Raw genomic sequence first — 11,567 nt, 5'->3', positions numbered from 1 at the left:
TGTGCTCAGTTCCCTGTCTCCATCCACCCCGTGATGGTGCAGAACACAGTTACCACCTGTTCCCCTCCTCAGTTAAACTTCTCTTGGAAAGCCAGCCCCCTCAGACACACCCAAGGGTGTGTAACCTCGGGGATTCCAAATTCTGTCAGGCTGGCAATGAGGACTAACTGTCACTGACCTCTGGTACGCTTAGATGTCCTCACTTCAGTCCGTTCTCCCAGATGGGACTCGGAACTGGTGGAAGGATGCTAGTTGGCCGAGCATGGCATACATGCTTTGTCCCTTACTGAAACCATTAGATTACGTTCCTAAAGCCAGCCTCCATGGTCCATTCCATTATTTGGCCACTGACTCATTCTTGAGACAAATATCAAAGTCCAACAATCAAAATTCACTGTTTGGAGCCGGAGAGATGGTTCGGTAGCTAAGAGCACTGGCTGCTCTTCCAGAAGGCCAGGGTTCAATTCCCAGCACCCACGTGCCAGCTCACAATTGTTTGTAACTCCGGTTTCAGGGGATCTGACACTCACACAGGCACACTTGCAGACAAGACACCAATGTGCATAAACAAAATAAATCTTAAGAGAAAGTAAATAAACGAAATTCACTGTTTGGCTAATTTGTCCAATCAGGATTTACCAACTCACCCTTCCTAACACAGACTCCCTGCTTTTTGCTTTAAAAAAAAGCAAAAAACACCTGTTTGCTGTTGCTACTGCCTGCCATCTGCCTTTGTAGGCTCCTCTGACCCCCTGCTTGCCCTTTCCTGGGTAGTAAGTCTCCTTGGTGCTGAGATTTGGTGTCTGGGAGCGTCCTATACCGACTCTGAGGACTGACCTCCCTAACACTGGTTGTTTGAGCTGGGAAATGTCTTCTTACCTTCTTATCCATCTGCAAGCTTCAAACTGAAGCTAGCATCTCACAGAAGTCATTATCAAAGTTGTCAGGAAGGCCATGAAGTCCTATATAGTGACCTTGCACATAGCTTGCACCCCAGCTCCCTCTGCTCCCCTTGGTACTAGCTCTGGGGCTCTTGTTCGCATTCCTGGGTTCTCTAAGACCCCCCCCCCAATTCCTAGCTCTCTGCCCATCCAGTTGCCTCTACTGGGAACATTCTCCCCTATGATCCTACACACAACCCTTGTTTTCTTCCTAAGGATCTCAAAGTGTTCCCAAACCCTACATTTTCCAGGCCCATGTTCCAATGTTACAGTGCCCCGTGCTTTTCCCAGTGCCCATGGGAACTAGAATCAACAATGCACTCTGGAATTATTCCTAGGCAGAGCATAAGAGTAAATAAAACACTCTTTTGTTTGCCCTTTATGGTGAAGCCCAGCTTCCCCGCTGCTGCCTTGCTAGAGTGTCAGCCCCTGGAAAAGGCCACCCGAGGTACGGTGGGATTGAAAGTCAGAAGCCAGTCCCTGCAGAGTCAGGCCACCAGTGTCAAAGACGTTCCCAGCATTTGTGAGTATCCCATCAGGAAGAATGGAGGAGAGGACGGAGGGTCTGGATAGGGCAGAAACAGAGGAGGCTGCAGCTTTCATTGAAGGTTCTGGGAGGAGAATGTCTGAGCTGGATTTTGGAAGAAGGGAAAAAATGTAGCAGGCTCAGTGGGCAATGAGAGACAGCGGCATCGGAACCCTCAGCTGAGGTACGGAAGAGGAGAGGCCTGGGGGAAAGGAAGGCTGGCCAGCCGGATTGGTGGGAAGGAAAGGTGCCAGCCGGATTGGTGGGAAGGAAAGGTGGGTGCTGAGGTGTCGGGACAGTTGAGCCAGCTCCACACTGTAAATTGTCAACACCAGGCTAAGTCTGACCTGATTCTGAAGCAGTGGCTATGGGAGGTTTTGGACAGGGGCAGGGCTAGTTTAGGGTTGTCCCTTTGGATGAGGGACCTCTAGGCTGTTTCCAGTTTCTGGATACTATGAAGAAAGTCGCTATGAACATGGTTGAGCAAGAGTCTTTGCAGTGTAATGCTGTAATTATGAGCATTGATTGTCAATCTGAACCTTGGAAACAAATCTTGGGCATGTCTGCCCATGTTTCTAGTAAGGTTTACTTGAGGTATGCCCCGCCTTGAACGTAGGCAGTTGTGTGGAACAATCTTTGCACATTGTAAATATATATTGCTCTCATCGTTATTAAAAAGCTGATTGACCAGCCAGGTGGTAGTGGCGACACACGCCTTTAATCCCAGCACTCGGGAGGCAGAGGCAGGCAGATATCTGTGAGTTCGAGGCCAGCCTGGGCTACAAGAGCTAGTTCCAGGACAGGCTCCAAAGCTACAGAGAAACCTTGTCTAAAAACCAAAACTGATTGGTCGATAGCTAGGTAGGTTTTTTGGAACAGAGAGAATGCTGGGAAGAAGTGGGAAGTCAGAGGAGTCACCAGACAGACAGAAAAGAAACATGACATCCTGGAGAGGTAAAAGCCATGAGCTTTGGGGCAGCACATAGATTAATAGAAATGGGTTAATTTAAGTTATAGAAGCTAGTTAGTAATAAGCCTGAGCTATTGACCAAGTATTTATAATTCATACTAAGTCTCTGAATGATTACTTGGAATGTGGCTGGAAGAACAGAGCTGATCAAGATCCCAACAAAAAACCCCCGCCTACAGGCAGCCCCGTCCTATGGCTTGGGGGGCTCCCTGACTGAGTATAAAGGAGACAGCATCCATCTCTCTCTGCTTCTTAACTGCGGATGCCACGTGACCAGCTGCTTCATGCTCCCCCACCAAGCCGTCCCCATTAGGATGGACTGTGCTTCAATCTGTGAACTAGAGTAAGTCTTTCCTTCTAAGCTGTTTTTGTAACAGACTTTGTCACCGAAATAAGAAAAGTAATCACTCCAGCTGCTTAATGTAGTTTACCTTCCAAATATTAAATGGTCTTTGAACTTCAAGAGATGCATGTTTTCTGGGCCCAGACATGAATGTCCACACTGAGGAAAGTGGAGGTAAAGTCCAGCTGCCCAAAGGGCCTCAAGGTCCTAGAGAGTTGTAGATTTTGTCAGTCTCTAGAAGTTTCCCACCAAACTTAGAATACAGCCGGACTCTTTCCCAGGTCTGTGCCCACTGTCTGGCAGGGTCTTCCTGCCTAAACTGGGGCTGGACTCTCATTTTTATACCTCACGGCCTGTGTTTCCTCAAGTCCAGCCCTGTCTCCCTCAGACTAAGAAAGCTCGGGAAACACAAGCGTGGCAGTTCCAGGATCTTGATGCCAACATACTGACAAGAACATGTTTCTGTCTCCTGGAGACTAAACGCAGGCATCAGGCCCTCAGAGCATGGGATAGAACATCCAGGTAGGAGATGATTTCCTCCTTGAGTCTCTGAGTTGCTATTACAGTGAGGAGTCCCAGAATGGCACTCTTGGCTCTGCCCTTTGACAGGTATCCCTGCCCCAGACTAGGAAGTCATGGATTTCTAGAACAGTCCTGGGTCCTTCCTTCAGTTTCCGGACCAACGTGTATCGGAGGAATAGCTGCCAGGAGTAATCCTTTGCTTTTTTTTTTTTTTTAAGATTGGATTATTTATTACGTATATAGTGTTCTGTCTGTAAGCCAGAAGAGGGCACCAGATCTCACTATAGATGGTCATGAGCCACCATGTGGTTGCTGTGAATTGAATTGAACTCAGGACCTCTGGAAGAACAACCAGTGTTCTTAGCCTCTGAGCCATCTCTCTAGCCCTTGCTTTGGTTTTTTCAGACAGGGTCTTGCTATATGGCCTAAGCTGGCCTGGAACTTGCTATGTAGCACAGGCTGGTGAATTTGACCTTTCTGCCTTAGCTTCTCTAATCCTGAGATTGCTGACGATTGGGCTAGGCACTGATCTACGAATAAAGCAGAATATCATTAGGAGTCATTTTGCTGATTTTTTTTTCTATCAAAGATCTCTAGGCTATCCAACCATCCAGGCAGTGTCCGGCATGGGTTCATGGTGTGGACCTCAAATCTGACCAGTTATTGGTTGGCTGCTCCCACATTCTGTGTCTCCACTGCCTTAGGACCTCTTGCATGGGGGACAGGTTGTAGGTCAGGTTTTGTGGCTCGGTTGGTGTCCCAGTCCCTCTCCTGGAAGCCTTGATGGTCACTGAGCATGGGCTTAGGCTCCAAATCCTCCAATAGTAGGAATCCTGGGTCACCCCCATAGCCTCCTGGGAGTTTCTACTGCCTGGATTTCCACACTACACCTCCTCCTCAATGCCCTCCCATTCCAGTCGCCTGGCCTAGTACTCTCTCACTCCATTCCCCTTCAACCTGATCCCTCCTGGTCTCATCCCCTGCCCCAGTCCACTCACAAAATCTATTCCATGTCCCCTTCCCAAGCAGATCCATGCATTCCTCTTAGAGCCCTCTTTGTCTAGGTCTGAGTCTGTGGATTATAGCATGCAGAATAGATCATTCCCTATCCTGACCACCTGTTCCCTAAAACTTGTCAGTCACTTCCCAAATTACCCCACAGAGGCTTATATTAATTATGAATGCTCAGTTATAGCTCAGGCATATTACTGACTAGCTCGTACAGTTTGTTAGCCCATATTCCTTATGGATTCCACACTCTGTCATGCGGCTATTCCTTTATTAGCATGGTACGTTCATCTCCTGCTCTCTCTGCATCTGGCTGGTGACTCATGACTCTGCCCTTCTCTTTCCCATCATCCTTAAATTAGTTTCCCTGCCTACACTTCCTGCCTGGCTACTGGCCAATCAGCGTTTCACTAAACCAATTTGAGTGACAAATTTTTACAGTGTACAAGAGGATTATTTTACAGCAAGCATGGTTATCAATTACTTAACAGCTAATATCCAGCTATAGGTGAGTACATACTGTGTTTGTCTTTCTGGGTCTGGGTTACCTCTCTCAGAATAATTTTTTTCTAGTTCCATCCATTTGCCTTCAAATTTCATGATGTCATTAAACTGTGGAGTAATACTCCACTGTGTAAATGTACCACATTTTCTTTGATTGAGGGACGTCTAGGCTGTTTCCAGGTTCTGGCTATTATAAATAATGCTGCTATGAACATAGTTGAGCAAGTGTCTTTGTGGTAGGATGGAGCATCCTTTGGGTATATGCCCAAGAGTGGGAATCTTGAGGTAGATCAATTCCCAATTTTCTGAGGAACCACCATATTGATTTCCATAGTGATTGTGCAAGTTTGCTCTCCCACCAACAAAGGAGGAATGTTTCCCTTACTCCACATCCTTGCTGGTACGGAAGAATTGTCTTTATTTTGTCAATCATGTTTTAAATAAACGCTGATTGGCCAGGCAGGAGGTGTAGGTCGGAAAACCAGACAGGAAATGGAAATGATGCAAAGAGAGCAGAAGAATTCTGGGGAGGAGGAAGCTGATTCCTGCCACTCCTGCCCAGATCACTGAAGCAGCAGGATGTGACCTGTCCCACTGAAAAAGATACTGAGCCACATGGCTAAAATAGATCAGAAAAATGGGTTAATCAAGATGTGAGAGTTAGCCAGTAAGAAGCCTGACCTAATGGGCCAATCAGCTTTATAACTTATAGAGATCTTTGTGTGATTTTTCTTTGGGGCTAAACAGCGGTGGGAACCGAGCAGGACAGAAAACCCCAACAAACAAGTAGGCCACTCATGTTACACTTGCCTTGGGGTAGATGAGTCAGGCCTCCTCTGGCACCTGAACCTCCATAAGAGGCCGATCTGTTAGGGTCTAAGTGGTATGCCCCCACATTCCTGCTGTAAGGCCCTAACCCCTAGTGCCTCAAAACACGACTGCTTAGAGGTAGGACCTTTAAATCCACAGTATAAAAATCTGCCAGTTAATCTAGTTAAAATTAGTCAAGATTCTCCAGAGAAACAGAACCAATAGGCAAGAGGGGAGCGAGGGGGAGAGGGTGACAGAGACAGAAAGAATGACTAGCTAATAAAACACCAAGTCATGTGATCAAGGGGACTAGTGAGTGCCAAGACCTTCAGGATCCTCTGCCAGTGAGAGCTAACAGTGTAGCTTCTGGATGCACGCCACAGGCTCATGGCCAAGGAACGGTTTTAGGTCAGGTTAAAAAGAAAAAGTGATGCTTTAGGTTGAAGGCCACCAGAGTTCTCTCTTGGCTGCTCAAGGGTGATCTTTTTATTGCTTTTGGCTTCAGCGGACAAGATGAGGCCTACCCACACTGAGGGGGGAAACCTACTTTTCTAAGTCGAGGAGTTAATCCCAACCAGAAACATCCAGAATAATGTCTTACCAAACATCTGTGTATCCCACAATCTAGTCATGTCAACACATAAAATTAACCTTTTTGAGCCAACCCCTTATCATCTTGGCACCCAGCTCTTCCCACTCTTTCCAATTTGACTAGTATACTTAGAAGGGCATTTAGGGACAGGCATGTTGAAGTAATCTTGTGGGTTTTTTTTTTTTGTAGCTATGAATGACAAAAAGCCTTTTTAAAAAAAGCCTTAAGGGAGAAAGAATGTATTTTGGGTTTCAGAGGTTACAGCCTGTAGTAAGCTAGTTCTGTTGTTTCTGTGAGGCAGAACACCATGGTGAGACAGAGCAGAACTGCTCACCTTATGGGAAAGAGAGAGAAAGAGGGGCGGGGGCTGAGACTCAGGCAAGGCATTCTTTTAAAGACATGTCCCCCATATTAGTTCCTTTTCTAGGCCTGTGGGAAAACACCATGGCCGAGGTAACTTAGAGGACAAAGAGTTCACTTGGGTTTATGGTTCCAGAGGCTGAGGAGCCATGGCGATGGAGGAAAAGGAGGGTAGCTGGGGCACCTGAAACAGAGCGGGGGGGGGGGGGGGAGCTCACATCTTAGACTCAAGCAGGAAGCAGAGCGCATGCCAGGAATGATGCAAGGCCTTTGAGCTCTCAAAGCCCACTCCTGGTGACATACTTCCTCCAACAAGGCCACACTTCCTAAGCCTCCCAAACAGTGCCACCAAGTGTGGACCAAGTATTCAAGTTCCTGGGACTACTGGGGGTACCGCCCTTACACCCCCACATTTCCATGCGCCTCCTTTGTCCAACAAGACTGACTTCCATCACCTCTCAGTAATCTTCTCGAAGTCCGGATTCTTCGGTGGATTCGATCACTGGCTGATCACAGCCTTCACGGAACCACCCACGAAGCCCTCACAGACATCACCAGAGGCCTTTACCAGTCTCCTTGGTGTCTTTCCATCCAAGTTGAGGACCAAGCTCCACCGACGCAGGTGTTTGCAGAAGGACCAGAGTCTTCCGCAAAGGAGTGAGGCCACTGGGGGTCCAATTCGGGTGGCACTTGATCTCAGACTTCAGAACTGGAAGAAAATAAATCGCTTGCTGTTGAGGTTGCCCGGTCAGCGATATTTACATCACAGTGGCTTCTAGTCCGGTGAGAGGACATTGTCGTCAACACCGTGGGTTCCTCACGTGCCCTTTTGACTTGGCGTGTAGCACTTCCCTTGCTTCCAGTGTTTGCCTGGCTTTTTTCTCAACACTCAATGGAGAGGCCTGGATGGTGCTGCTCAGGGGAGCCAGGAGACTGGATTGCAGGGAGCCTGGGCATCTTCACAGGTACCTATTTCAGTGGGAACATCTAGAAATCTGTTCCCAAGCAAAGGCCACTAGGCAGAGACTCTCTCTCCCATCTTGGGGGAAGACCGTGAAGAGGCCGCCCTCAGCCCTGTGCACGCACGGTACCACTGTGCTATAGCCATCCACACAGGACTTCTGTCTGTACACTGCTCAACACTGCCCGGCCATCTTCCCCAGCTCTGCAGAGGGAGGACGGCCGAGGGCTGTGAGGAGCACAATTTACCTTAGGACACATTGAATGACGGCGAAGAGGGCTTGTATCTTCGCTTGTCTGCGTGTGTCTGCAGTGTTTACATTCCGAATAACAGTTTTTCTGACACACAGACACTCTCGAGGAGGAAGCTGAGAAACTGACTGACAGTTCCTCTGTGTCCGACAGCTTCTTGGGTCCAGTCCAGAAAACGAAGCATTTGAAGAAGCTGCTTTGGCGACAGGCCAGCAGGGCAAGCTGTGAAGTCACACCAAGGTGGGAGCTCCTTCTTCCTGACCCGTTGAGGCAGTCTTGGGGCTGCCATGGCCCTGCTGGAGGAAATCTTCCCACCAGCACTCGACTGAGGAAGCTTGACAACCTGTGGACTAGACAGGGCATTGCTGCTGGCCTGTCAGGGCTGCAGAGACACTCTTGGTCTGTGGGCTCTTACAGTGTAGATGGAGCAATACAAGGTCAGCGTTGTATGAAGACCAATGATTGCAACAGACACTGTCAAGGAGAGAAGATTCTAGAAGCATGTGGTCATTAGCCGCCAACGTGCCCAGTCAGTGAGGGCCTTCTCATGGGGGACGCACCGCCTTCTGTAGGACCCGCTACAACTAAAAAATCCTGCCGTTCTTTTCATTTTCTTCTGGAATTTCTGGTGGTCTTCATGGGTAGGTCCTTCCTACTAATCCTGGGCTCTCAGGGCAGAGAGCTGTGCCCATGAAGGATGTCCAGGTACCATTGTTGAACTTCACTCTGCAGTAGAGACTACCATTTAAGGAGTGCTCCAACAAGCAGGCCCTAGGGAAGGAGACCCAGAAAGGATTATAACCCCAAGTAGAACTAAATATAGCATGAAAGCGGTAGGGGACGGATGGGTATGTGCGCCTTTGTATTCCACGCTATAAAACCATATTGGTATTTCAGTATGAAAGCTGTACGTGCATATTAGTAATACCTTAGCATGTGCACACTGTCAGTGTCCTGCATGTTGAGTTACCTCAGCTTCTAGAGGAGTACAGACAGGATTTGTACCAGCAAATACGGGCTCCACTCAGGGTTCCAAGGGTCACTGTGTCCAGACATTTGGAGAAAGAAAGAACGCAAGAGGGGTCATGAGAGGGGTTCAGGCACAAGGTTCAGAAATATGTCTGAGAAAATCTCAGTGCCAGGAGTAGGATGCCTCCCTAGAAGTTGTTGTCCAGAGAGGCCCCAGAGCCTCCCCCAAAAGTATAGGTTTATCGCCATTGCTCTTGGTTGCCTACCAGAACTAGATGGTAAGACCTTATTGCTTATGACACAACATGCTTTGGCTTTACGATACAGAAGAATCAAGCTTAAGCTGACCTGAAGACTTCCTTCCTGATGGCTAGCTATCACTGAGCTGCAAGGTGTTGTGAAGGTTGCAGGGGTGAGGGGTGGGGAGAAAAAACATTAACGTTACACCGGCAGACAACCCCTAATCCTATTCTATCAGCCTGCCAGGAGAGATGTGCCCACTGGTACAATAGCGGCACAAAGGTTATGGGGGTAACCAACAGCTTTTGAGCCATCAGGATTTGAAGGCTGCTCCACAGGACGGAATTCATACCTGGTACCGTAAACTTTATCGAGATCATGACTGGAGAGACCATAGGCCTTAGGGGGAGCCTACTCTTGTTTGCTATTGTCATGTTGTCTAATGGCATTGTGACTGTTGGTGTTTGTATTCACAAGTCAGTCTTGGCTAGGGAAACTTCTCTCTGCCTCTTTGCCATGGTCACCAGTAAAGGCAGAGACTCATGAGAATAAATTACTGTTGAGTGCTCATCCTTAAATGGGACATTTACATCAACACACACACACACACACACACACACACACACACACACACACACACACTGCAAGACTCAGGGAACGTTATGGGAGAGGAGGCAGAGCCAGAGGATAGGGAGAAGCATTGTGAAATGCCGTCTTCTGGGCACAGCATGACCAATCTCACCCACAGACTCACTGTAGCTATGCTTACTTGCACAAGACCTAAGATCAAGCCGGCAAGAATAGCCAACATTCCAACCGGCCAGCAGCACCATATGGACTCAGTAGTTCCTGGGAGCTGGTGACTGGAGCATGTATGATCAAGTTGCATTGTTTACATGTTTGAAATTGTCAAAGAATAGCTAAAAATATTTATAAAATATGACTGACCACGTGATCAGGGGGCAAGACCGAGTTCCTGAAGAGACTGTCTTTGTCTCTGCTTCCCTGTCAAGTCTGCTGGTGGGAGGTGGCAAGCTAGTGTTGCTCTTTCCCCAGCTGTTAGCCCACTGCCGACTCAGATCCCAAGCTCTCTGAATAGAATTCAGCTGGGGATTCAGCTCCTCCCTCTGCTCCTTGTGGCCAAGAGCCGCAGCTCTGATATCGCGCTTTTGGCAAGACTTGAAATTTAGATGTAGTATTCTGGATCTGATTTTCCATCATCCGCTGCCAGGCGCTGAAAACTTTGGTTGGTCAGTGCTGGGAGTCAGGTCTCTAGAAGGGAGCTCAAACCACCCCCAGAGAATGTCTCTCCATCAAGCCAGGGGTCTCAGAGGTCTTATTGGTCAGGTTAAACTGGACTGTGATATAAAAGAAACTTCGTACCTCCCAGTCGCTTAAATAACATAGGCTTGTTCCTTGATGTTATCTCTCCATTGCAAGGCAGGTGGTGGGACTGGGCGGGGGTGGGGGTGGTGGGGTGTGTGTGTGTGTGTGTGTGTGTGTGTGTGTGTGTTCTGTGGATCGTTGTTGCCGCAGACGCGAAGCAGGCAGAGGAGGGCTTCAACCTTCCAAGTCCTTCCGGTTGAAACTACAGGCTCTGCCATGCCACTAATCAGAGCAAGGCTGGCCCTACCTCCCAGGCAGCAGGTTGTCACCAACTATGAGGGCTCAACAGAGCAGATGTTGTACATTTTGAATAGCCTGACATAGAGGCAGAGCACAGGGAAACTTCTGGCTAGGAGTGGCCAGGAGCTGGAAGGTTCTTCTTTCTCCAGGGCTGAGTTCTTTCCAGCATACATCAGCAGGCCTTAGAAGGAAGACTCCAGGAGTTTTTGTTACCCCGTGAGCTTTCTCTCATTTTAACTTTCTTAGTCAACTGTGAAATTCAGTTTAGAACTCATCCAGGCCTGGTAATTCTATATTCACCCGAATGTCAGGAGGGTAACAGCAGCCTTGGGGCTACCTGGTAAGATGGTTCAGAGAGTTAAGAGGAACTTGCCACCAACCCTGAAGGCCTGTCTTTGATCCCTGGGCCCCACATGGTGGAAAAAAAGACCTGACCACCACACATGTCCTCTGTGCATGTACACGCACACACACGCGCGTGTGCACACACACACACATACACACACTACATATATAACTAAAAAAAACAGTCTTTTTTGAAATAAACCTTCATATTCTGTGTATATAAAAAAAAATCAGAATCTGCCAGGCAGTGGTGGCACATGCCTTTAATCCCAGCACTTGGTAGACAGAGGCAGGAAGATCTCTGTGAGTTTGAGGTCAGCTTGATCTACAAAATGAGTTCCAGGACAGCAAGAACTGTTACACAGAGAAATCTGTCTTGAAAAAAAATCAGAATTCAAATACGAGTTTTCTTTTTTTTTCCTTTTTTTTTTTCAATTGTTGGAACTAAGAGAGAACAAAGTAAAGGGAGGGTGGGAACAGAATTGGAAAGAAACCAGAGTGGCCCTCCTTTGGCAGGAGTGTTGGTAAATAAGAGCAGAGGGATGGATGGGTTGGAAATGAGTGCGCTATAGCTGTCAGGAATAGGGTACAGGAGGAAA

Source organism: Myodes glareolus, chromosome 19, assembly GCF_982192425.1.
Source record: "Myodes glareolus chromosome 19, mMyoGla1.1, whole genome shotgun sequence".
NCBI classification, from domain to species: domain Eukaryota; kingdom Metazoa; phylum Chordata; class Mammalia; order Rodentia; family Cricetidae; genus Myodes; species Myodes glareolus.
The sequence above is the reverse complement of the archived record's forward strand: the minus strand, read 5'-3'. Positions refer to the sequence as shown.